At 38.3% G+C, this 27,678-nt stretch overlaps 1 long non-coding RNA gene across 2 annotated transcripts in view; it reads left to right on the top strand.

The window, feature by feature from the left end:
• The first annotated feature begins 542 nt into the window (after positions 1–542).
• The window catches only part of LOC106629675 (uncharacterized), a 163,270-nt gene continuing 136,134 nt past the window's right edge, over positions 543–27,678 (top strand). For both annotated transcript variants that reach the window (XR_012580922.1, XR_012580921.1), the window contains exon 1: positions 543–824. This is a non-coding gene — a long non-coding RNA (uncharacterized LOC106629675). The remainder of the gene's footprint in view (positions 825–27,678) is intronic.

Genomic DNA, 27,678 nt, shown 5'->3' with positions numbered 1-27,678 from the left:
AATACTGGAGGTACAGAATTTATTATTAAAAAACATTATTATACAGAATTTATAATTAAAAAATATGCATTTATCTCTCAGTGATCCTAGCCTGTTTCACTTGTGTGTGGTTTTTGCAGCACTGGATGGTATGGAAAATGGAGAACTCAGAATTGAGCTGATCCTTCTGTGCCCTGTGGTGTTTGAAGGAGAAAGGAGATGCTGGCCAGTATAGATGTACTAAATACTGAAGATAGAGAATTTATTATAAAAAAATTATTCTACAGAATTTATTTTAAAACTCAGATTTAAATTTTTTATACATTTAAAATTTTTAATTTTTTAATTTAATATTTTTTTCAATTTAATTTTTCATAAGTTTAGTATAAAACTAGGATCACTCAGAGATAAATTATTTGTTTATCTCTCAGTGATCTTCGCCTGTGTCACTTGTGTGTGGTTTTTGCAGCATGGCTCAGGGCAGGACTGATGGATGGTATGGAAAATAGAGAACCCAGAACTGAGCTGACCTTTATGTGTCCTGTTGTGTTTGAAGGAGAAGGGGGATGCTGGCCAGTACAGATGTACTGGAGATACAGAATTTATTATGAAGAAATAATAAATTATGTATTGTAAATACTGTATATACAGAATTTTTTAAAAACCGCTAATTTATCTGTCAGTGATTCTAGCCTGTGTCACTTGTGTGTGATTTTTGCAGCACTACAAAAGGCAAAACTGATGGATAGTATGGAAAATAGAGAACCCAGAACTGAGCTGATCCTTATGTGCCCTGTGGTGTTTGAAGGAGAAAGGCAATGCTGACCACTACAGATGTACTGGAGGTACAGAATTTATTATAAATAAATAATAAATAATGTATTGTAAATACTGGAGATACAGAATTTATTATAAAGCATTAATTTATCTGCTAGGGATCCTAGCCTGTTTGACTTGTGCACTGCAAGTTGTGCTGTTCCATTAAGCATTTTCATTGTAAACAAGAGATGAGTAGTTGTGTTTGGGTTCCATAAAGGGTGGTGACAGGAGCCTGTGCCTTGCCTGTCCCTGTGATGTACTCATGCTGAAAGGCCATTATTTTGCATTATTCTGAGGCCTGAAGTGCTGCAGCACGTGGAGAAAATCTGGAATATACTTGGTGTGGCTGACACAGAAGTGCTATTTTGGGACATTGCTATGGTTTAATTTATGTAATTTAATTTATTTAATGAAGTCAATATGCTGGTTTATCTCAGCTGGATCTCACAGAGCCCAGCTGGGCACGGGAAGTGGCAGAGCTTTGTTCCTGGGGTCACACAAACTGAAGGGGATCTTCCTCTCCAACTGCCCACCCTTCAGATGAGTCAAATTCACTCATTTGGGTATTTCTGCAGGACATTGGACATTTGCCATTAAGCATTTACTGTCTTTTGCATAACTGACAAGCTCTTATCCCCAGGATAATTCTGCTATGGTCCAACTCCCAATTGCAAAGGGTTTATAGTGTGGGGAGCCTTCCATTTCTAGTTCAATATGCTCCAGACTTTGCTGTTTCAGTTGTTTCCCCTACTTCTTGCCTAAACAGTATTATATGTGCTAAAGTAAATTTATGCAGTCACTGTAGGAAAAAAGTTTTGCTTTTGGATTTCCTATACTGGCCAATAATATTATCAGGAATAGGATTAAGGCCTGGGAGAACTCTTGAGTTTGTTCCTTGTGGTTTCAACTACATGCAGAACTGAGTACAAATGACATAATTTCTTCCTCAAGGGCAGTGTCTCAAGTGAATTATTTCCATTTGGAAGTGAGATATTGCACAAACAGTGCCTCCAGAATAGGTTTTTGGCACAAAGGTCAGGATAAATGCAATGCTTTCAAATGATCAGTGAACTCAGTAGATCATTAGTTTTGTTTTCTACAAGGGTTAGATTGTAAGGCCTAACACATCAATTGGCAAATAATAAACATGGTTACATTGAATTATTCTGTCCTCATCAAGTGAAACAACAGTACCTAATAAGGCTCTTTGATCCCAAATAAATCCATAGACCCTCCATCCTAGTGAGAGGGCTACCTGGAGAAAGAAGTGGAAACCACACTGTGCATTTAAACTAATAAACTCTAATTTGGGGAGGTAATTACCCTGCTTCTGTTAGCTTTTTTTTTTCCCAAGAAATGTCTTTTATCCATGTAAAATATTTTTTCCCAATTAAAATACATTACTGACTTTGCTATTTTTTTTTTTGTGGTCTCTCAAAGGCCTTCAGCACCCAAAATGTGCATCATGCACTCAGGATGTTGAGACACGGGGACAAAGCTGGCTACAACAAATATTTCAGGTTTTACTGTCTTTTATGATTAGAAGATGAAACTTATAAAGTTACTGATATCAGAGGTTACCTGTGGCTAATACAGTTACATTCCTTTGTATCTGAGTGAGTTTTGGATGTGCAGGAAGGTACCCAGAGGGTTCATGCAGGAAAATAAATGATTCTGGGACAGGGGAGAGAGCCCTGCTCTTGAAAATAAAGGGGGGCTATATCTATTCATCTGCTATATCTGTTCATGTGAGGTTGATGTGCAAAAGTGAAGGTGAAAAATATTCTTTTTTTCTTCTTTGGTTTGAACTTTCTGCTGTAGGAATAAAATCCCCCCAAACAACTCAAAGAATAAGCCCAGTGTTCCTATTTGCACTATTTTTATTGTAGAAATTCTTGATTTATTGATATCTTGAAATTAGTATCAAGAGGATGGTGTTTGAGTACAGCTGCTCCTTTGAGCAAGAGCAGGCACATTATTGAAGAATTAAATGGAGAAGGAGCTCCTGAGCAAAAGAGCAAATGAAAGCTAAATGCTGAAATCTGTATGAAACTGGTACAAATTAACTGATGTGAGATTGTACAATCACACTTTGATTTTCCTTGCTGTGGTGCTACAGTGTGAATGCTTCAGGCCATGTGTATAATGCAAAGCCTCTTCTGTAAATTCATTGTAGGTGACAGTGTTTTTAGCAAGTGATGGTTCTAAATATAGCCTGAAGAGTGAAAAGGTACTGCCCTTAGGATGGGCTGATCACATTGCAACAGCTTTTTTAGCTCTTCTCTATTTCCATTTCAAATACCAAAACCAAAATTAAAAAAAAAAAAACAAAAAAACAACAAACCCCAGCAACAAAACCACAAATAAAAGCAAGGTTCTTTCTCTGAGGGCTTCTCTTGTAAATAACGATGAAGCCTTATGTGAGGGTGACATAGTTTTATTTCAGGTTATTTTGGCTCAGTGCAGTGTTCATCTTCAGCAGTGTGATTGGATGGGAAGTGCACAGTTCACTGAAATGCTGTGCTGATGGTGAAATGCATTTATTTACAGTGCCCTGTGTTTGCTGTGTGCCTGCTGAAGGGAGGAGGAGCACACAAAAATGAATGTACTGCACTTGAAATGGGTTGGCTCTGAGGGGATAGTGTACAGAAAGGATGTTTCTAACCATGCAATTCACCCCACAAAAGTGAGCAGAGCACCACTCACAGCTTGTTAGAGAATTTTCAAGACATGGTGTGCTGTTATCTTAATTTAGAAAGAGGTTTTAGAAAAGACCATTTTCTTAAGAGTTGGACTTAATAGTCCTTTCCAATGCAGAATATTCTTTGAAAAAATAACAAGAAAACTAATGCGTTTAGTGAAAAAATAGCTAGATTTTTCTTGTAACAATTTTTAATTCTAAAAATCAACATTTAATATGATATAAGTGAAAAAATAGAAGAGACCTCGTGTTATTTGCAAAGACACATGAATATCTTTTCACATTGTTTTATTTTCATTGTAAAAATTTTATTTTCGTTACAGAAGTGCTATCAATTTATAAAGTTCCAAGCGAGGAGGGAGGAGCTGGGCCATGCAAAACCAGCCTCAGGTGAACCTGTGGCAAGCACAGTAAATCTCAAAGTTCATCTTGCCTACCTTAGAGGCTGCCACTGCTTGTCATATTCAAAGTGGCATCCTGTTTTCCAAGTAGCACCCCATGGTTTGCAGTTTAAGCCTTTGCTGGCTTCCAAATGCTTTGTTTTGCCAGGAAGGATGTGCCATGATTAGTAAATAGATGAGTAAACTTATTAGTAAATAAATCAGTAAATCTCCCTGGACAGGCAGATTGTGGTGAGGTCTCTGTTCTGCAGTGACTGCACTGCAGACAGTACAAATTTGAGGATCACATCTAGTTCATTAAATAAGGAAAAGCTGAATGAAATCCCAACCCCACACAGATAAGATGGTGTCACTGTCGTATCTTCTGAAAAATCCCTTTGCCAGGATTTCTCCTCCTGGGAAGCTGAGATGCCTCAGAGAAAAAGGGAAACAAAAATTATTTGGTTGCTTCTCCTCTTTTTTGTTGCTTTGGCATGTGGTTGGAGATTTTTTTATCCAACAGGTGGTTGTTTCACTGGTTTCATGTGAATTGTTTTGACTTAATGACCAATCACAGCCAGCTGTGTTGGGACTCTGGAAGAAGTTACAAGTTTTCATTATCATTCTTTGTGACCTTCTCTCTGTATCCTTTCTCTATTTTTTAGCATAGTTTTAGTATAGCATTCTTTTATATAATAATATAATATATCATATAATAAAATAATAAATTGGCTTTCTAAGAATATGGAGTCAGATTCTCAATTCCTCCTTCATCCTGGGGACCAAGCAAATACCTCAAGATGGAGGTTTGGATTGAAAGGTTTGTGACCCATCAATGCATGTCTGAATCCCACTTGTAGTGGTGTTCTAGTAGAATATGTGTTAAATATTAGAATATGTGTTAAATATTGCCATTTGAGCTTGGCTCTCCAGTGGGGTTAATGAACTGAAGGACTTTCCTGAGCTTAGCACTTTCTCTTTTTATGGCAGGTATACCCTGTGACTCCATGTGTTAATGTCACTGTCATATTTTCTGAAAAATCCCTTTGCCAGGATTTCTTATTCTGGGAAGCTGAGAAGCCTCAGAGAAAAAGGAAAACAATAATTATCTCATTTGCTTCTCCTGTGTTTTGCTGCTTTGGAATGTGATTGGAGATGGTTTATCCAACATGTGAATTGTTTTTACTTATTGAACAATCAGGGTCCAGCTGTGTCAGGACTTTAGAGAGGGTAACGAGTTTTTAATTAGTATCTTGTTAAGCCTTCTGTAAGTATCCTTTCTGTATTCTTTAGTATAATTTAAGCATAACATTCTTTAATATGATATTATATCATACAATAATAAATTAGCCTTCTAAGAACATAGTCAGCTTCATAATTTCCTTCCTGCCACGGAGGACCCTGAAAATACCATAAGTTAATATGGAGGCTTGAGGTTTTCCAGGTTTGGGAGATGGACCTGGATTTATGTTTAATCTCTAAGGGGTGTGTGTGCTGTGGTTTGCAACTTGATCAGCTGCATTTCAAAACTATTTCCTATTTAATTGTATTCCAGCATTATGTAAGAAGACATCTCTAATGAAAGACAAAAATCCCCTTTTGTGAGTTCACGAGTGTGAACATGTGATGCAATCTGGCCTCCCCATGCCTGCCTGCTAATTAAGTGTCCGTGGAGCTCAGAGGTGATGCCAGAAATAGCAGTAATGATAAACTATTTCGAGTCCATCACGCTAGGAGCAGGGATTTGGGAGCTGTCACAGTACATTTTTTATTAAGCACCCAGATTAGCCCAGTGAACTGTGAGAGAGGCTGTGAGGAAGGAGAGGCTCTGTCGCTCCCTGGCTCAGCTGGAACGTGGCCATTATTCTCTCCGAGAGCCCACAGAGGTGTTTGTGGGCTTTGCAGACTCATTTCCACATCCATTTGAGGCTGCCCCTTCTGAATTGCAGCCCCATGTGAAAATGCTGACATGTGGCTCACAGTCAAGGGAAACCAGCAGCTCTTGGGCTGGCAGAGCTGTCCCAAAGGAGTGTGGGAGGTGATTCTCCCCCTCTATTACTCTTGTGAGACCCCACCTGGAATTCCAGAGCCTGCAGCTCTCCTGGCCTAACCAATTTTGCTGTTCAACAAAAGCATTAAGCTACTTGGGATTTCAGCTGGCTTAATTCCATCAAGACCACAAAGTCTGCTCAATTCAAATCCTCCAAAATACTAAGGGTGGCAGTGTATGCTCCTGCAAAAATGTTACTCACGACAGAATGCTTCACACCATTTATTTTTTTTTTTTTGCCCCCCTGAATGGTGTTTGGAAAACCCACAAAACTTTGTGTTTTCTTTAAAAAGCCTGGCTTTCTGCATCTCTCTGCTGACAGGCTCTGTTGTGATGTGTCACTTTGTGTTGTGTCAATTGCCTCTGGTTATATAATGTGCCATGATATGACTAATGCAGCCCAACATGAGTCACCTGTCGTGACAGCTTCATGCTCTCAAAAATCCTCCTTGCCTTCCCTTTGGAATACACTTTTGTTATTGTTGTTTTATTTTTCCCTAAAGATGCAATTTTACCCAAGTTATTGATCATTATTTTACATTTTTGCAAGGTGGGAAACTGGCACACAAATTCACTATTAATGTATGTGACTAAATGATTCCTGAGGGTTGGAAAAGCCTGCTGTGAAGGGAGATGATTGCAGATCTGCTGCCACAATGCAGCACTGTACCTGAAGAAAAACCTTTTGAGCAGAGCAGAAATCCCAAGGAGCAGATGGGAATCTAAATGTGAGCAGTTATAATCAGGGCGCCTTTGTGCCAGGAAATTGTATGTAACATTACATTGAATTATTAACACCAGGCTGTGCTTGTGGTGTTCGACTGATCATGGCATAAATGCTCAGCAGGTACATGTGGAACATGTGAACACTGATATAAAAGCAGAATTTTGCCCATTTTTCTCTTAGAGACAGATTCTCCCAGGCACTGCTGTTTGATGCCACTCATTAGCTCAGCAGGTTAAAGCATGGAGCCAAAACTGCCAAAGTTCTGGGTTCACTTAAGAACCTATCCTGTGATTACTTAAAAGAACAATTTGCGGAGCTTAAAGGCAAAAGGGTGAGGATTTGTTATTTCTCTGTAAATTCAAGTTAACTCATGTCATGCATTTCCTTGTAACCTTTAACATGTTTTTGATTCAGTGATGCTTTTTTACTATGAAAGCATGAAGTGGTTGTGAGGTTTTTCATTATGTCTTTCCTCCTCAGATAAAACCAAAACTCATTTGAGTAAAAAAAGTACAATATTTTCCCTAAAATGATTTTTGTATCATAACAAATTATATATTTTTTTCCTTAAAGATTGAATGATTGGTGTAAACAGAAAAAGAACTTAGATTGGTTTTTTAAATATAATTTAATTAGTATCTTGTTAAGCCTTCTGTAAGTATCCTTTCTCTATACTTGAGTGTAGTTTTAGTGTAGCATTCTTTTATAGAATATAATGTAAATAATTATAATAATTATAACATAATAATTATAATATAATAACTATAATATGAATAATATAAATAAAATCTTGTTTTCAAGTTATGCTTCTCAAGTTATAAAAAAAAAAAGTAGGGTTCAAACTCACTAGCTTTATTCAGATGACAAAGTATAATTGCAGAAACTCAAATGTCTTTCCTATAAATAGCCTGAGAAAGCACAAGTAGGTTCCAATAAAGAATTACTGAAATCAGTTCACTTATCTTACAGCAGGTGATGAATCAACAGCAATTTTATTGACTGCAGGAGTCTGGAAGTGTATCTTTTTTACAGATTTTTATCATTAACTTATGCATTTTGCCATATCATATCCATGATACTACTCTTTTGTATCATCTTTCAATAAAATGCCATATTTAATCTCCAACATCAGGGACCCATCATTTCATTAGGCAAGAGTGCCAGTTATTTTGCTTAATTACATAATGCTACCTAAACTTATGAAGAAGGAAGAAAAAGGTAAAGAAGAGTAATTTGTCTTTGTTTTAAAACTTTTATTTTGCTTTATATATATTATTATATTCTAAAACTCTAAGCTCTCAGGTTTTTACTTTGTGATATGATGCACTTTTAATTAACTATATACTCATAATTTTAGTGTTATTAATTAATTTTGGAAGCTTTTTTAATGGCTTTAGGTTAAATGTTGTGTTTTCTTGGGAGTTAGAGTTTGTTAGTAGACAAAATTTAACATTTTTAGCATCTAAAACTCCAATATCTGAATGGTTATACAGTACTGCTCTCTAAAGGGATGATATCCATGTACCATTTCTATTTTCATTATTTTTTAAGTTCACTTTTACACTTTTTGTGCTTATGTGAAATTATTTCCCAATGTTAAAAAGATAAACAATGGGGGAATAAGCTTTAAAGCAAATTTGGTTATTAGGTCTGTACTAAAATAGTCTTGGACCTTGCAAATTTTGAGTTGTGCTAGCAGTGTTCTGAATTTCCTCGTGGCTGGATGTGACCACAGGCAGGGCTGTAAATACAACTACTGCCTTGTAGATGATATAGATGTCAGATTTTCCAAGTGTGCTGAATCTGCAGGAGAGATTTTCCCCCATGTTGATGTGGACACAAGGATGTGCTGTCCTCTGCTATGTTAAATAGTCTGTGAAAACGTGAGGCATGACAGCTCTTTATCTCCCCAGTGCAACAGCACCTCCACATTTACTGCCCACAGAGAGATATAAGGAGGAGAAAACCCCCCAGTTTTATTTCTGAATTGATTTATTTGTGTACATGCAGCAGTTCTCCATTTGTGGGCTCTCCCAAGCTGCCCCTTCTGGTGCACTCCTCTCCTCATGCCAGATGTGGGCTCTGTCTGGCACAAGGCAGTGTTAAAAAAATAAACAATGGGGGAATAAGCTTTAAAGCAAATTTGGTTTTTAAGTCTGTACTAAAATAGTCTTGGACCTTACAAACTTTGGATTGTGCTGGCAGTGTCCTGAATTTCCTTGTGGCTGGATGTGACCACAGGCAGGACTGTAAATACAGCCAGTGCTACAGGCAGTGTTTTGAGCACTGCTTTCTGCAGCTGATTGATAGCAATGTGGTTTTCAGCTCCAATTCTATTCTACACCCCATTCTGTCTGTGGCATGTTTTAGTGTTGATCAAGTCCAGGCGCTGCCTTTTGGATAAAATGAGCAGAACCTTGACACAATCTATTTTTCAGATAGTGTGTTTGGTGCTGAAGCCCATAATAGATTTTCATAAAATGGATTTTCATCCATTTCCCATGGCTTTTAGGTCCTGCATTGGCCCTTGAAAGAATACTACTTTTCTGTTAATATATTCATCCCCTTTCCATATTTTGCTCTGCTTTTCTCATCTATAGACAGGGAAATAACTCTACTTGCTTAGTCTTAATGTTTTCCTTGTGTGCGTAGCACTTAAGCTTTTCCCGTGCTTGCTATTTTTGTGTGGTCAATAACAAAGCTATAATTTACAACAGTAAACATTTCCTAGGTCCTAATTTTTCTCTCTAACTACTAGGGACAGAATTCCCAACAGCAGGAGTGAGATTTCTCCTTGCAATTATATGAGTTGCTCCTGTAGAATATTTACTGTTCCCTCTGGTAGTCTCCTCCCCAGCTCCCCATTTACCTCTAAAGAAAAGAGTGATGATGTTAATTCAGAGCAGGAAGAAGCTGTGAAGAGCAGCCAGCTCCGGCAATGTACTCTCTATTCTTTGACAAATATGCTGATAAACCTGAACTAGCAAACAAGTGAAGTCTTCCCTTGTTTTGTTTGTTTGTTTTGTTTTTTTTTTCCAGCCATTGGTAATAACTTGGCATTTGTTTCATTCAGTTCTGGTCACTGCTGTCTAATTTAATCTCCATCCAATCCTCTCATTTCAAATGCTGTGTGTTTACTAAGTAACTGCAGGTTGTGTCCCCCAGCTCCTTAAGATACACAACTACTGTCCCTGACTACACAGTCTTTTATTCACTACAAGTTTGCAAAAGAGGAAAATTTACATTTCAAATCTAGACTCCAGTATAATTATTTGCCCTTTTATTGGTTTTAGATTTCTGTAACATTTTTATCCATAAGGAGGAAAAAGGAAATATTTGGAATGACAGCCATGGACTCACTAAGGAATGCTTCATATGCAGCACCTTGTGCCAGCACTCTGGGAATGGATTTTCACCCACTTGTTGCTTATGATCTGTACAATCTGAAAGGCTAATCTAAATTTTTTCTTCTGTTTCCTGTGCAAGAGCAAAAGGAAAGGTCTGAGCTCTGACTGTTCAAAGGCAGCAGCTGTGTTACTCTTACTAGAGGTGCAGTACAGGCTGGAGTGGAAGCATGTTGGTAGGATATTTAGTGTGAGGAAATTCTGGTCACAGACCTTGTGATATTTCCCCTTTTTGATTCTGCAGCAGTCAGGAATGTCCTGTGTCTTTAAATGTTTGGGGATGCTTGAGTCAGAATTGCAGATCTTTGAACATGTATCTTTGCCACATGACCTAAGGGGCAGAGCCATCCCTGGGAGCAATCCCAGCTCCTGTGGGGAATGAGCAGCTGTGGGAGATCCATAACCATTTGTACCAACTAAACATGCAGGAGTGTTTCATGGGCTTCACAAAATGGCCACAGCCAGGAGCTGATCCTGTGAAAACTCAATTTTTCCATTCCCTGGTTTGGGTCCCAGAGAAATGGCACATTGGTGCTGCCTTGAACTGCTTGGTCAAACACTCAGGACAATTGTTCATGGGCAGCAAATCCCCAGATGGTTCAAAGGGAGGGTGAAATCTATTAGCTGGCTTAGAATCCTGCCAGCAGGTTGCACCATTATTTAATGCATCATTCTTTGTCCCAGAGACATTTTTGACACTGAGTTAGAGGGGCTGCAGACCCAGAACATGAACTGGTGGGCAGTCAGGCACTGTGCAATTTTCATGGCATGTGTGCCATAGTTTGGAGAGAACAGCAAATAGGGTGAATGGAACAAATTGTGGCCGCAGTGCAGATGGAGAAGACTGCCTTTTTTCCTTTTACTAAAGATGCTCTGGGAGCCTAATCTTAGGAATCTTCCTGTCCTAATCAGAGCACCTGCGTGCTTTGGCTGTAGAAAGGTGGAGGGGACTTTAGAAAGCAAGGATAATTGGAGACTGTTGGCATGAAATTTTCCTGCAGGAGTAATAGAGATTATAGACTCTCAGAGCTTTTAAACGGGGTCTTGTCTAAAGCTTTTCAGTAAACATCAATAGCTCAGCAACATACAATGTCTTCTGCAGGAAAAAATGAGCTTTTATTGCCAGCTGGACTGCTGTGCTTGTGAAAACATCAGCACTACAGTGTTTGTGGGCTAGGTGTGTCTTCAGTCTTCTGTCTGAAGTGGCTGCAGACTGATGTTTTGGCAGACTTCACTTTTTCAGTGATATCATTCATACTGTGTGAAGGGGGGGAAAAGGGCTAGGAGGGTAAGAGTAAAATTGCTTCAAAAATTAGAAATCTTTGCAAAAACTCAGTGGGAAGGAGTGAGAGGAGTTGCCATGACAAGCTGCAGCATTGTACCTCTGAAGAATTGCTTTACACATTTGACACCCTTGCAGTTTCTGCAGTGATCATGGTCTAGTTTCATCCTTAGTTAAATTTATATATTTGTAGATACAACATCACAGAGGGATGCTCTTTTAGAATAAAAGCCTTTTTGCTTCTATAACTGTGACAAAGGCAGGGTTTTAATAATTATGAACTAAATTCTCCATAAGCTTTACATGATATGCTCACAGGGTACTTTCTCTGACACTAATAGAACTAATTTCTCTGCTTTCTTTTTATAAAAGTTTCAGAAGAAAATATGTCAGTCTTGTGAGGAAGTGTTTAAAAAAGGAAATATTTAGGAGGAGAATACCCAAGTTTGGCTTTGTAAGTTTAGAAGTTAATCCCTTCAGAGAGGAGAACATAAACTAGGAGAAAAAGGAGAGGGACCTCTGACACTGACAATTTTCAGGAGGTAAAAAGAAAAATGAAAATTATGAGAATCTCTTAAATATAACTTTATATTTAATGTGGGGTCTATACATCAAAATAAATGTTATTCCCTCCTTTTTAATTTAATCAGCAAATATTAAAAAGAATAAATTTCTGGAGAACATTGAATTTCTTTTTAATAATGCAGTTTGGTCAATAAACTATAGAAATAATTATTCACACGTCCCTAGTAAAAAACCTTGCTTTGACTGCAAGTGTGAAAGATCGCTGCAGGCTTTTCCAGAATGAAGTAAACCTGCAGGCAGGGTGGCAGCAGTTTGAGCCCAGACTGCAATTTAGTCCCCAATAGCTGGAACTGCAGAGAAGGTTGTGGTTGTGTTCTGCTGCTGTAGAGCTGGAGACCATCATTATGAAGTGCTTAGCAGTTAATTTGGCCTCTGATATTTTTCTGCAGCTTTGTGCATGGGAGTTATTGGAGCAAAATTGTTCCTGGTCTCAGTTGTGATTACCTATCCCTTATTTCATATCAGTCCCATGTTAAGCAATGAACACTTAGACCAGAAATTGGTAATTTTCTCCAGATGAAGAGCTGAATCAATTTTATTTTCATTATTTTGCTTATCCATAATTCTTGATCCGTGGTGAAGGCTGCCCTAGAGCAGAGGCTGGACAGAGCTACAGAATAAAGCAGGGATTGATTCAAAGCATCTCCTCCATGGACCCACCTTGGGCAGCACCAGAGCCCAGCCAGGGCTGCACCCAAGATGAACCAAAATGGCCCCAAAATGCAGGAGCGCTCCCGGGCTCTCTCCCTGGGATCAGTTCTGCTCCATTTGCACCTTGCAGTTCATTGTCCCATTCCAGCTTTAGCCCAGGCACTCCCACCCTGCTTGTTTTTCTCTCTGCAGCCCACGGTGTTTGTGCTCTGGGGCTGAGATTGGAATCATTTGTCCTTGGTGCCCAGCTGGAGCAGGAATTGTTTTGTCTCCCTGCTCTGTGCACAGAGCTCACCATCCCTGAATGTGAAGCCCAGACCCACACACTGAAGCAGCACAGAACGTGAAAAATAGAAAAGCTGAAACCTGAGGCATTACTCTAATATGTAACTGGTTTAGTACTGAAATATCAGTTTGATTTCCTTTTCCTCAGAGGCCTGCATGTCCCCTGCCATGCAGGGCAGTCGCTCAGTGCCCCAGATGTGAGTGTGTCCCAGCCATCCCTCCTGCCTGGCTCCTCCTGTTGGCAGCCACTCACTGGATTCCTTCCTGAGCTTTGCATTGAGGTCTTCAGCACCAAAGTGTATTTACTTTAGTAACTGAGGGATCAAGGTGTGGAATGGACTCATGAATGTGATGGATGAACACATTAGGAGCTTTTTTGTCTCCTTTCTCTGATCATCTGGGGAGACCATCATGTTTTTCTTTAAGTTCAAGTAGATGAAGCTTGATGATACATTCTGTTGGTTTACACAAATGAAGAGGTTGAGCTGTTATCTTAGTTAATTCCCAGAAAAATTCACAAGATTCTTCCCTTGACAGCATAGAAGCAAACAAGTGACAGCTTCCCAGTTGGATCAGTCCAATGAGCTCTGTGCTCAAGACCTCTGTCTTTGCTGGTCACAGAGTTGCCTTTACAATTTTTTTCCCTGAATATCTGCCTTGGCTGGGAAGCACAGTGCAGGCACCCTGTGGCATTTGCATCACCCTGTATTTCCTGTCAGGTTATTCTGTTCTGCACCTGTTCTTCAGCAGCTCTGCTGGCTGCTCCTGGAATTGGCATTTTGGAAGGTATTGATTTTGGAAGGTTTTGGTTTTGGAAGGTTTTGGTTTTGGAAGGTTTTGGAGGACCTGTCATCCCTCCTTCAAAATTATCAATGCATACATAGTTTGTATTTTCTTGTCTGTTGGTCCTTGGTTTTGAGCTAGTGATTAGTCAAATTAACAGGAGGATAATCTAACAGGAGATAATTACATTCTATTTTGAGTTGATCAATGACAGCATTGAGAGACCCAATTTCAAACTATGCATTTTAATTTGTCAGGCAGTTGTCATGGCAAGCTCGTGTTTAGAAATTTGCTAAATGCCTTGGGCATTCAAGGGAAACCTGGATAGCTGGCGAAGGAATTTCCACCCTAGGTAAAACATGCTAGAAGCTTCCTTTAACTAATGAAATTGTTAAATTAACTGAAATTATTGTTACTTTAACTGAAATTGTTAAATTTATGTCTGCCAGGAGGAGTTGGTTATTTTAGCCAGGTGCTCAAGCTTCCATAGCCAGTGAGCCTATTTTAATTCAGATTCTGCTAATTACAGTTTCAACAAGTAATTTTTGTGCTCCTAAAAGGCAGAGTAAGTTTCATATTAATTTCTATATCTTTATATGTATTGAAAATCTGTTGCTCCCAAATTTTTTGCTCCCAGAGGAAGTAGTTTTCCTTTTCAAAGGTGATAGCTGTTAATTTTACCCTACTTTAATTTTAAAATCATAATGTCACACGTAAATTTTTGGAAACTGTTGCCCTTAAAAACATTCTTTAGCTCATAACTATTATCGCTTATTTTTGAGGCAGGTGAAATATTTTTAGGCAGTTGGTCCTTATGTAAGAATTTTCCCTAAATTCTTCTTAGAATAGACAATAAGATCTCTTCTGGGGAAGTGAGCTGGAAATACCATGGAATCATAGAAGAGGAAACACTTCAAGCATGTGTTATATTGTGCTGAGTTTAAAATGTCATAAATCTGAGGAACTCTGTGTGTAAGTACTGCCAAGTGGAAGTAGGGTTTGCAGAAACTCTTTCCCAGTCTGTGTTTTTGTAAGTAACACGTTGATATAAAGAATATAAATATAAATAATATAATTTTACTATAAATGTAAAATAAATAAAATTAATATACATATAAATAATATCAACATAAATCATGTTAATATAAATGGGAATATGGGCTTGAAACTTACTGCCTTTGCTACTTGGAGACTTAAAGGAGAAGATCATTTTATGAGACCAGGTAGCTTTTTTTTTTCTTTTGAGGAGGCCTTCATATTTGTTACTCCTGAAATAGTATAGTTTGGTGAGCTTCATGACCATAAAGATTTAATAAGATGATTGTTTTTATCTCATTGAAAAACTGTTCTGCAAGTGGTTTTAAGAGATGTACTTGTTTTTCAGTGTCTTGGAGGACTGTCAGTTGAACAAATTATATTTGTTAATCAGGCGTCTTTGAGTATACACAGGGGATAAATTTACTGTGGAAGACAATGGAATATTAGTAAAATACTACTGGCTACTCTTAAAATCCAAGTATAATCCCATGCAAGATTTAATAGTACATAACTGATAATTATTCATATTAATGACCCATCATATGCTCTCACAGCAATAGCAATGTAATGCAAATGAAGACCCCTAGAACATTAACCATGGGAGACCACAGAAGTATAATTGACTATTATGCTCAGTAGCCTTAAATAGCAGTATCCCTGAAAGACATTGAGGCAGTTTTCATTTAATTCAAATAAATAAACTTTATCATAAAGTTTATAAATGATAGCTTAGAAATCTGTGCATGTTGTTTTGCAAGCAACATATAATTCCAGGATTATAGCAATACTGCATTAACACTGTTAAAATTTATTTTGGCACAATATCTGTGCAACAGGTTGTCCTAGGAGGGAAGGATGTTAACAGCTTGCCTTACCTTTTGCTCAAAAACACAGAAATGCTTCTTCTCCAGCCAAAACAAGCAGCACCACATGTGCTTGGACTCCTTCTGCTCCCTCTTCTTGGCCAGGTTGTGTTTGTGACAGTGCTCCTGGGAAAAGGAACAGAGCAAGGAGAAATCAAACAGGGTTACTCTGTCTCTTAGTGGGGATTTGAGACAATTCACTCAGAGATGTGGTGTAGGAAATAAATGAAATAATGAGTAATGAGAGCTGTGCTAAGGACTCTTTACAGTAAAGAAAGCTACTTAAGAAATCAGCTTAAAGCTGCTGTAGCTTTTTGAGTACAAACACACTCAACCTAAGATATTCTCACTTGATTAGAATATTTCCCTTGAGAGCTACTGAGAATCAGTTTTAGTATTTTGTATTACACTCATTTAACTTAAAATTGCTTGGATTTCCCACATGAAATCTCAGATGAATATATAGGTTTTGGACAGTAGATGTTCATGCTTACTAGTGTGTAGCTAAGGAGACTGAGGCACCTGCTAAAATGGAAACAGCCTCTGAGGTGTGGAAATGCAAAACATTTTTTCTCAGCCTTTGAGCAGAAATATTTTTTTCCTGTCCCACTGACCCAGGGCTAACACATAGACTGATGCCACTCAGGAATCTTTCTTTATAATAATACTCAAGATATCAATTAATATTAATTTGTGGAGATGTCCAATATTCCTTTCTCCATTTATTCACCTCTTACAGTAGTAAGTTTATAGAAATCAAAAATATATTGTGGGAGCAGAAAGGATTGGAAATCCATTCATGAGAGAATATTTTACTCTCTGTGTGTGCTCATATACACCTATACATTCTCACTGGAGATTTTTATGTTCTTCTCTGTCAATTTGGGGTCAAGCAGGGAGGAAAGAAAATAGCATATAATGCACATCATTAGCCATATTATTTCAGTCTTTGCAGTCTCTGTCCTTAGAGGTCTTCAAGAGCTGAGTTGGAAAAGTCCTGAATAATCTGGTTTAATCTCTTGGTTTACCCTGATTTAGACTCTCAAGGTCCTCTCCAGCAATGATAAACTAACAGAAAACATAAAAATTATAAACTATGTAGAGAGAGACTCCTTCTATCTGTTTCAGTCACCAGTAGCTGAAAGTGTCTGAGAATATACATTAAATAATTGGACACTTAGGAAGCAAAAAAACTCACTCCTAAACTACAGAATAGATGAAAAAGATACAGAAAATCTCACATAGTTGTGGAAAGAATTCCCAGATTGTTTCTTATTTTCAGCCTAAACAGTGCAGTCTGTTTATGCTACTTTCTACACATTTTTCCACAGTCCTGATAGTGTTCTGCTTTCATTGAAAACAGGGCTGGGTTATTTGGGAGCTGAAAAAAAAGGGTTCACATCATGTGCTTCTGCTGCTAGGAATCTGCCTGCTATTAACTGTAATAAGGGGGAAAATCCAACGAGTTTTCTGAAAGGAGATGATGAGAAAAAACCCCTCACTTCCACTGACTGTTTAAAAAATCAAGTCACTAATGAAGGACTAAGGATATACCTTTGTCTTCTTATGTATTTAGCAAAGCTTTCTCAGTGAGAAGGGTGTTAATTGATCACATTTTAGGAACAGAAAACGTGATCAGAAATTATCAGCTTGGGCCATAAATATGGAAATAAGGGCGAAATTAGCATTCTCATTTGATGAACAGAAGATGACAGAATTAGAATATTTTCTCTTAATCTGTATACTCCTGTTTGCCATCTGGTGCTTTTTGAAGTCCTATACTCTGATTCCTCTGAACTGATAGATTATGTGTTATTTGAAGCATTTAATATGCAGACTATATAAAATAGATTGACCTCCTTGCATTGAATTTCTCAGGATAAAAAGTACAGCCTTTACAGGAGCTGTGTCTCCTCCTTTTTCCACCCCCAGGATAATGTTCAGAGTTCCAACATACTCCAGCCCACTGCTTGAAACACAGAACACTTGCTATTATATAAGACACTTCATTTTGATGTGATTTCTCTGTTCATGGTATTTTTCACATTAATTTTCACTGCTCTGAGATGATTTTTGTTGCAAATGCCGGAAGAAGGTGTCAGAGGGATGGGGTCACTGTGTGCCCTTAGGGTAGCATTTGATACAGAGCTGTGCAGCACAGCATTTCCAAGAATTTGGGGTAGCACTTAGTTCATGGAAATAAAATTTAATTTTAAATGCTTTTAAGGGGGACTGTGAAAAGATGGACATGATGGTCATGCTAAGAACAAACTAAAGGTCTCTTTTAAAGCTGTGTTTGAGAGGCAAGTGAATAATTTCTGTTGGTGTAACTGTGATTTGTGGATGGGTGTGTGATTTTAAGTCTCAAAAGACTTTTTATAGCCAAGCAAGGATTTAAGAACCAGCTAAGTTGTTAGATGACTTTCCAATAGATATAAAAGTTATAATTTAATAAATTAAGGGGACATTTCTATCTCTGCAGCTAATACACACTACAGTGCTGTGTTAAAATGTGATTCTTATTCTCTGTTGGGTTGAAGGCCACAACTTTTGTCCTTGCACCTACAGTTGCTGACAGAGATCCTTCAAATGATCCTTTTTGCAGCTTCAAGCGCATAACTCTTGCACCAAAACAAATGGACAGCATATTTTATACATCCTCACTGTCTAGCATGTGCATGATATAAAACTAGAGCATAAAAATTCTGCATAATCCTAAGGTTTTGCCACAGAGTGGGACCTAAACCCTTTTAAACCATCCCTGAAAAGCCCTCCTTTGTGCTTCTCCCACTAGCTGTAACACCACACCGTAATTACCTGCAGAGTTTGCACTTGTAGAGAAAAGAAAATTCACAGAGCTTGCTAGGAATGCTTCTCGTAGGATTAACCTTTCTTGTTTTGCAAAAGTAAAGATCTTTGAATGATGTTAATTAAAGAAAAGCAGAAACTAGAGAAAATGGCAGTCTAATAAAACAGTAATTTTTTTCTCTTTTTTTTCTTGAGATGGAATATGCTCCTCTTTTATTAAAAGTATCTTAGAGATGGGATTGTTTAAAACATATGAATTATGGCAGTAGCACTTTTATTACTCCTTTTCTTTTCCGTTTCATCTGCCTCTTTACACCTTCCTTATTTTTCATTTCAGTAGTGAGCCTATAGGCTTGATGGGGGATTGCAGTGGCTTCCATGGCACCTCAGCACAATTGTGTGAGGAAAAGGGGAGGCAAAAGCTGCACTTCCATTGCTGAGGAGGCTTCTCCAGGCTTCATCTTACTTTCCCCTAATTCAAAAATTCAAGGATGCTTCCCTGTAGGAGCAATTTCCATGCCCATGATCTCTAGAGATGCAAGCTGCTTTAACAATAGCATTAAAACAAGCATCCAAGAGAGGGTTAAATTTTGTTATAAACATTATAGAATAAAATCTGAGCAAAATCTATTCCAATAAATGACAGGAAAGCATGTAGATAGTCAACAGCCATAAGAACTGGTGATGAACTTTCTCTGAATGCAGATTAGAATAACCTGGTTGTTTGATAAACAAAGAACCTCTCTTACAATGCTTTAGCTTTCATGAGTGAAGTAGCTCAGACCAGGCTTATGTGCATTCATAGCTGGTCATTCCTTGTATGTTTGCATTATTTTTTCACACACTCATATTTTCTGTTTTCCTGGTTTTATCATGCTTGGGGTGATGCAGGGTTGGTTTTAAAGCAGGAAAGCAGATGTTGGTGGAATGCTAAATAAATGCACTTGAAATAATTGGATTATTTTATTGTAAAGGCCCTACTGATGCAGATGGGTGTCTCTGGCTAATACTAGATATTTACAAGGGAGCAGAAAACTTCTGAGTAGATGGGTGGTAATTAGCACAGCTGAGGAAAGCAGGGAACATTTGGACACACTCTCTTATGTATAAAGGAAGTGGGAAGATGCATTCCTTTAACTCATGTACTTTTTCTCATTACTCTTTCTTGTGTCATTCTCATGCCATGAAAATCAATAACTTGGTTCATTTTCCTTGCTTCCTTTTCCTTGCCATAGTGATTTTTAGGACTTGTTTCACTGTGAATGAAAACTGTGATGATGTGAAGGTGCAAGGCTTTGATTTAAGGCATGTGGAAAGATACTCTTGCATTTTATGCTTTTTTTGCACTTAGATGGCCCATGAAGTGACCTCGAGAAAAAACTGTTCCTTTCTCAAGGTGATTGTTTTGGCATTTGTTTCTCTGTCTGGGATACCTCTTTAGGAGTGTGATGGGCTCACGGGGAGAAGGAAAACCAGATGATCCATAAATTTCAGTCTTTTTCAGTTGAGCTTTGACACAGCTGCCTGTCAGACTGAGAACACAGGAATGTTCTCTGGGTATTGTTTATCTCTCACAGCCCTTCCTGACCTGCTCAGTGTCACTCCAGCTTACTTTGGCCCACAACAATTCTGCATGTTTCCCTCTAAAGGCACTAATACAGAAACTACCAGATTTCTTATCTCATTTTTCCTTCAATTTTTCATCCTTGCCTCTCTTGAATCATGTGCTGTTTATCTTCAGGTCCATGTTTGCAGTATCACCACACAGTTCTACTACACCCAAAAGCAAAAATGCATGCTTCAAATCAATTGAATTTAATCTAGTTGCCTCAAGTGAAAACCCAAATATTTCACCTATGGTTTTGGCAGGATAAAAGATGAGCTTGAATGATTCTGTGCACACATACCTCTGAGTACTGAAGGAGAGTTCTTGAGAATTCAAGTATTACTAAGCCACCAGGGCTTGGATCTGTCCCTTTCCCTTGTTAGAGCTGATTCTGTGACCCAGGTCACCTCTGGCTGTAATTAGGAGTTTCTTACTTTCCGGCATGACTTAATTTAGCTTTCTTATATTTAACCTCCAGCCTTCTTGCTGCAGTGGAACAGGCAATTCTACTTTATCTTTCCCAGCTGCATTATTTTCTTTTTCTAACCCTCCTTGCCTTGACTTTATTGTGCAATACTGAGACACTGGCTGGCTGTCCCACAACATGAATTATTTTCCATGTTTTTGGCTGGCTTTTGGGGAGAAGGAAAATACCATCCGCTAAGGGCAAATTAGCTGAAAACTCCACCTTTCTGGGATGCACTGGAAAACTCCTCACCATCTGTCACCCAGATCCAGGCCCAGACAGGGAGAAGGAAGCAAAGCAGCAAGCAAGAGAAAAATTACAGCTTGGAGGCTGCTGCTGGTACTTTAGATCTGGAAATTGAACTGGAGACTCTGGATTCATTTTGGCCTTTATTTAGAAGTCTACAGTGACAAAAAAAAAGGTGCCAGCTTCTTTCTAGCTATATTTCTCAATTATTTAAACATATAGAGAAGCAAAAAGTGTTGTCTAAAGAAGAAATATGCCATGTTTTTCAATCTGTGTCATTAGAGTATCAACACATCCCTTGGTTTTCACAGACCAACGACTGCTGACTGACTTAACATTCATGGAACTTCTTATTTACCTTTGCCTTAGCTCTGCTTCTCTTTTTGGCTGCATCTTGCCTTTTCTCTGCCAACTTTTCTTCATATCCGTATACACTGATATTATACCTTTGGCTTTTTTAAAAATATACCATGTAAAGGAGCAAAAAATGTTGTCTAGAGAAGAAGTATGCCATGATTTTCAATCTGTGTCATTGGAGTATCAACACTCCCTTGGTCTTCACAGACCAATGACTGCTGACTGACTTAACATTCATGGAACTTGTAATTTACCTTTGCCTTAGCTCTGTTTCTCTTCCAAGTTCTTGGCAGCATCTTGTCTTTTGTCTGCCAACTTTTCTTCATATCCATGTACACTGATATTATACTTTTGGCTTTTTTTTTTAGTTTACTGTTGCACATCAGTCTCAAATCTCTTTGCGTTGTTTGTTCAATTTTTTTTCTTTTTTTTGCTCTCAAGTATCAGCTCATCACACAAAAAGTATAACTTCCTCTTCAGCAATTTTGATCACCTTTTTACTGACTCAGGCTTCATTTGGTATCTCCAAGTACTCCCCTTTTTGTCCAGGTTTAGCTTTTCCAAGTTTCTCCTGTCACCTGTATCCCCTGAAATATTTCTTTACTGAGCAGCTGTTTATTTTTAACTGGATTTCTTGCAATTCTAACTCTTGCAAGCAGCTGCCAGATAAACTAAATCACCATGGAATACCCAGTAAGTTCTTCTGTTCCACCAGTTTTATAAAAAATGGTTACAAGGACTTGAAAATTCTGTAAAATAGGGGGGGTTGTGGCTCTTTTAATTTCTCCTTCACAGAGCTAATGTGCTTTTCTTGTGTTTTGTTTTGTTTTAAACCTTGTGAGAAAGCATAATTATGCCTAAAACTCCTGTAAATAACATCAAGACCTAAAGACACTGAGATGAGTGGTTACTTGAACACAGTCCTTCACTTTGCATGGTCAAGGGCTTCTGAAACCACTTCTGATTGGTGTTTATCAATGGTGCTCTCTGTTAAAATAAAATAAATAACAAATAAAATGGGGAGGCCTTAGAGAAGCCAAGGGCTGTGTGTGCTGAACCATCACAGAGCAGTCTGTGTTTTACCATGGACAGTGTAAGGCAGCAGGAGCACAAACGTATGAAAGGTACAGACTTGTTCAAGGCTGCACATTGAAAACAGAGATGAGAGCAGAACCTTGATTTCAAACTCTGACCTCCTGTGGTTCCCTTGTATCAGCATATGGCTTCTAAATATCTTTGTTTCCAGCTGTAGGTTCTTTTAAATCCAAGTGGATCCATGTCCAGGTTTTTTTGTTTTGTTTTGTTGGTGTTTTTTTTTTTTTTTTTTTTTTTTTTGTAATTCCTGTTGAAGTTCTGTAGTTTCTGGTTCTCCTGAAGTGTTAAAGCAATTAATGAATCTTTTTTGGTCTTTTTCTGCAATACCCCAGGACAGTGTTGGCTCCCTTGTGACTGCTTTACAGGCACATAGTCTGCCTGCTTACCAAGAGGAAAAACTTGGAGATTGTTCTGTTTGTGCATTCAGTGTCTTAGGGCAGATTTAGCTCTAAGCTCTGAGATGAACAGAAGTCTCTCTGAATGATGAAGGGTGCATGTAGAGGGTCTGTAGAATGGTGAGCTGCTGACACCTGGAAAAGCTGGCATTTGAGCTCTTTGACATGTTTGAATATATCTGTGTTTTCTGACATCTCTGGCTCCCCTTATTTATCACCAAATCCCCATGGTAATAAGAAGGACTTTCTGTCCCTTAATAATCTCCAGGGAATCAGTGGCAGCTCTAATACTCTGTGTTATGCTATCACCCAAAGACATTATTTGGGGTTCTGGTTTCTCTCTATTGGTGTTTTACAAGCAGAGGTGGCTGAATTCTAGTTAATAACTCCTTTATGGTTTTTTTTTTCTTTTTTTTCTTATTAAAAGGAAGGACTGGCTGCATTTAAACAATCAGGAATGTGAGCATGGGTTGCTTTAGTAAAGCCATGTTCAGTTGCTCTGTTACAGCTTTTACCTGACTCTGCCAGCAGTAGGGGAGGAAGGTAGGAGGCAAACAAGCAAGAAGCAGTGCTGCAATTCCTCATTTAGCAATCATTCTGCTAAATACTCAAAAATGCTATGTGTTCAGAATTAATACAGCACACCCTGTTGATTTATTTATGCCATATATTCTGTGTGGTGAAAGTATATTTTGTCAATTTGAAGAGATTTTGTATTGCCTTATTGCCGTTTGTTCTTCCTCTGAAATTTGCGCATGAGATCATGCTCTGTTGCTTGGTTCCAGGTAACTCATTTTTAGGCCAAGCTCATTTCCTTATGATTTAGCTGGAAATGGCTGTTAGAAAGTGCTCACACTATTGACTTTTCATGGCAAGCTTTGTTTTGGTATTCAGAGGGCCTGATGATTGTGCAATGGTATGAAAGTGGAGTAAATTTGGAGTCAAATTTAAATAAATGAATCTGCTTTAAGCCCCAAGTAAATTCATTCCATGTTCCTCTATTTTATGATAAATCAGCTCTTCAATGTGTTGGCCAAGAATCTCTGATTGATATTGCCATAAACTGGTGTTTGCCCTTTTTTTCACTAAAATAAAACTGATCCAGCCATTTCAGATCCATTGCCAGGGTTGCTTGGTTGGTTGGTCACCAAGGTGAGCAGATGTGATGGGCTGGCAGGAGAGAATGAGCTCTTCCAAAGGCACATTTTTACTGCGCACAAAAGCAGAACAGTCTGCCACCCTACAAAGAGAGATGAAACCCAAGCCAAGGCCAGAACAAAACAATGAAGGTTCCACGTGCCAGTAACTGTCATTTCAGTGGGCAGACAGGCAGTTTCTAAGAATAACAGCTTTTATGTTAACACTTTCAAACTTGAATGTGGTCACAATCTCCATCCAAATCAAAGCACAGTGCCTTGCAAAAGCCTCTTGCCTTCTTTCCCACATAGGTTGTCTTTGATATGAGAATTTTATTGTATTATATATGATTAGTTAAGTAATAAATTGTTCTATTTCAGGAATAATCTGATTTTCTGGAATTTGGGAAAATCTGATCCCGTGACCAGTTCTACATTTTGAGCCCTGAATTTTCCTCAGTGGATACATGGGATATTGAGTACATATATATTCTCATATTGATGAATGTGAATATTGGATTCAGGGACATTGAGTGACAGCCTTCCAGACACCTAAAATACCTATGAAACACTTTATAGACACAAGTTTAATATTATAACCAACTGTAGTTTACAGTATAATAGTATAACCAACAATAATAGTGTAATCAGCAATAGTTTTGTAGTATAACCAACTATATATGTATTCAGAATATTTGTCTCATTTGAAAATTGTTACTTAGATAAAAATCGTAGTTTTTTGTAAGTATCATGCTAGTGGCAAAAAATAACTTTCCACAAGCCAATTTTGATATTTAAATCAGTAATTAGTTAATACTTCCTCAGAAATATGCCTTCCTTCAGAACTTGTATTAAAATAATGATTTTTAATGCTTATTGAAATTTAAATTATTAAAATACTGATTTTTGGGTCATAAGGTGTCTCTTGCTCAAACAAGCAAGGTGTTGGATTTTATGGACTGAGTTGTTCCTGAGTACTTCCTACCTGTTCCTGTCACAGGGCTCTTTGTGACTGCATGGGGTAGTTCAGTCCATGATGCCCAACTGATGCCTCAGGGTTCAGCTTTTCTATTTTTCACATTCTGTGCTGCTTTAGTGTGTGGGTTTGGGCTTCACATTCAGAGATGGTGAGCTCTGTGCACAGAGCAGGGAGACAAAACAATTCCTGCTCCAGCTGGGCACCAAGGACAAATGATCCCAATCTCAGCCCCAGAGCACAAACCCCGTGGGCTGCAGAGAGAAAAACAAGCAGGGTGGGACTGCCTGGGCTAAAGCTGGAATGGGACAATGAACTGCAAGGTGCAAATGGAGCAGAACTGATCCCAGGGAGAGAGCCCGGGAGCATTCCTGCATTTTGGGGCCATTTTGGTTCATCTTGGGTGCAGCCCTGGCTGGGCTCTGGTGCTGCCCAAGGTGGATGCATGGAGGAGATGCTTTGAATCAATCCCTGCTTGATTCTGTAGCTCTGTCCAGCCTCTGCTCTAGGGCTTGAGATCATAGCCATGAGATAATATCAGAACCAACAGTACTGAACACAATGTATATTTTCCTTTTCCTCTGGTCAAGCTGTGGTCTTTGACAATGGATTTTTTTTTTGGCCTCTATAATATGGTATGGGAGTTGAAAAATCAATAGAAAAAAGCATGAATTATTGATGATTGCTTTGCAGAACTTTCTGTGGTTCTTTCCTGCTCCAGTGTGCAAAGGTCCCTCAATGCCCTCAGTAAAACCACAGCCCATGCAAATCAGGAGATAGTTCCCATGGCTTTAATGGGATCATGGATTCATTTTGCCCAGAGGAGTTTTCATAATCACCCCCTAAAGCAGGAGATGTAAGGCTGTGCAAGCCTCTAGTGACTTCAGTCCTTGTGGCTTTCTCCCCCTCTTTCTTTACTTTTTATTTCTGTACTTCTAAAAAGGGAAACCTGGCATGTGACTTTGCACAATCTGTCATGTAGGGCTTACAGTTTGCCTCAAGCATTCTTTTTTTAGCGTGCTATAGGTATAAGCACTCACATACAATGTGATGCACCAGTATTTTCTTTCTCCTGTTATTCTGCATTGCAGGAATAGAATGTGCCAGGCATATGTTCTTTTGGTGACTTCAGCATAGGGTGTCTTCTTAATGAGCAACATATAAACCCCGTTTTTTAGGTCCCTGAGAAACTCCTCTCTGAATCTCTTCTGCTGGTAGTTTTTTAATCTTTAATCTTGTATGTGTATGTTCCTTGGGGAAGGGCCCAATTTTGTCTTGATCTGGGTTTTTTTTGCCGTTTTTACAATTAGAGTGTACCAAGCACACTGCTTAACACTTCTGATTGCTATGGACACACACAAAAACAGCAATAACCCTATTTCATGAATTGTAAAAGGGGTACGTTGTCAGAATATGTCAGAACTCTGACTTGAAATGGAAGGATATCCTGTGCTTTTTTTCCTTTTTTTCCTGCCTACAAATATGTCTTTTCCACACCTGGAATTCCTGTTACAGGCCATAAGCCACAAAGCATTCCTTACAAGGTTTCCCTGTTGCCAGTTAGACTCCTCAGAGTTTGCCTGAGACATTTGCAATGTCTTAAGAAAGAAATTAAAAATGTACATGAAGGGGACTGATGTACTTTTTATTTTCTTTTTGTAGTTTTTTTCTGGCAGAGAGTGAAGTGCTAGCTGAATTGATAAATTTTTATGCAACAGAAAAGACATAAGGAGAAACATTTGAAGCAGAATGAGATCTAAAGTCTGATGAGCAACTTTATTGTACGTGTTTATTTATTTTATATACATCCATTTTTGATTGGAAAAGGAAAACCTTGATGGTGGTTCCCATTTTTCATTTCAGGGAGAAATGATTCTCCTTGTTTTTCACACCAATATGGTTTAGGAGCTCTGAGAACTTTACTTTTGCAAATACAGATTTGGAGGTGTTTCCCTACTCCACTTGATCAGAAGCCCCAAGTATTTTACAGTCTGCACTTAAAATAAATGATAATTTTTAATAAGTGAATTTTAATCTCCCAGGAGCTCTGGTGCTGGCAGCTAGCATGCATCTTTCTTGGGAGATTATTTAATGTAACACTGCTCATTTTTCAGACGGCAGATACGTAAGAATATACATAAGTGTTATTCTTCCAGTTCTGAATGCATTTGTAAGAACTGTGGCTGGTAAGGAAAGATCTTTTAGGTTCCCATGTCCCACACGAATCTGATTAAATAATGTTCATATTTGCTTTCAGAGTCCTTAAAGTCTGTAAGGATGTCCACTTTGGTTTTGGAAGATGTAGTAATTGGAAAACTGACCTATGTGTATCCAAACTTAAAGATTTTTTAAAATTATACATAATTTTCATGACACTTACCAAATTTAAATGAAAGAATTTGGTCTTCAGAGAAAAAAATCCTGCCTAACTTGTAATTCAAATCAAGACCAGCAGAAGATCTAAAAATAGATACCTTGTCAGTTTAATTTCAGTCATAATTTTAGTTCACTTGAATCATGATTCATTAGGAAAAAAGCTGTTTACTTTGGAAAATAAAGACAGCAATTAAGTAATGCAAAGGGGTTCGTAAATCATAAATGCACTTAGGGTGTTTACAGAGCCTATCTTTATCTGCTGTGTAACTGTAGAATGCACTCATTTGTATCAGCCTGCTTGGCTTACCTCTGACGTGTCTCCATGAATAGTTTTTATTCCTCATGATTGTAAACCAAGACTGCCATCAGACAATGTCTTAGCTCTCATTTCCCCTCAGCCATGCTGAGCTGGTTTTGTTGCTGGTGTGGGGCTGTGTTTCCCACAGCAGCATCCCTCAGAGGCTCAGGGTGAGTTTGCCAAAAAGGCAGCAAGGTGACAGGTGTAAAATGTCTGCATGGAAACTATGAAACCAAGCACTTCCCTTTAGTCTGGCATTTTAGGTCTACTGCATAAATATTTTTAACTGATGTCAGTGTTATATATACTGGGATCTTTTGTGCAGGTTTTTGTTGTTTGTGCTGTAGCATTGTGTTTAGTATTTTGGTATTC

The sequence above is a fragment of the Zonotrichia albicollis genome, chromosome 6 (genome assembly GCF_047830755.1).
Source record: "Zonotrichia albicollis isolate bZonAlb1 chromosome 6, bZonAlb1.hap1, whole genome shotgun sequence".
Classification (NCBI taxonomy): Eukaryota; Metazoa; Chordata; class Aves; order Passeriformes; family Passerellidae; genus Zonotrichia; species Zonotrichia albicollis.
Note: the sequence above shows the minus strand (reverse complement) of the source record. Positions and strands in the feature narration are given on the sequence as shown.